Source organism: Sinocyclocheilus rhinocerous, unplaced genomic scaffold (assembly GCF_001515625.1).
Source record: "Sinocyclocheilus rhinocerous isolate Xijiao unplaced genomic scaffold, SAMN03320098_v1.1 scaffold514, whole genome shotgun sequence".
Lineage (NCBI taxonomy): Eukaryota > Metazoa > Chordata > Actinopteri > Cypriniformes > Cyprinidae > Sinocyclocheilus > Sinocyclocheilus rhinocerous.
In genome coordinates, this window is record NW_015658605.1 from 132,626 (window position 1) to 132,938 (window position 313).

Here is a 313-nt window from a genome sequence, read left to right on the forward strand (position 1 = left end):
AAATGATTATTAAATTTGTTATGCTGATATCTGCAGAAAAACGGTACTCTTTGTGTGATATAGATTAAGGTAACTATATATTAAATTATATAAATATAAAAAGCATACAGAAGCATTTTTGCCGTCTACAATTTAGAATACCTTGAATTTAGAGTTTTAATAGACTAATAAATCACGTGTGTGCACTCTGTGTGTGTGTGATTCGGTGATATACTCGATAATGTCAGATTGCACATCATTACAACAACACTTACCATATTATCGCAGAAGATGCAGTATCGCACACCCCAGACTCGACTTGAGTGGAAAATGA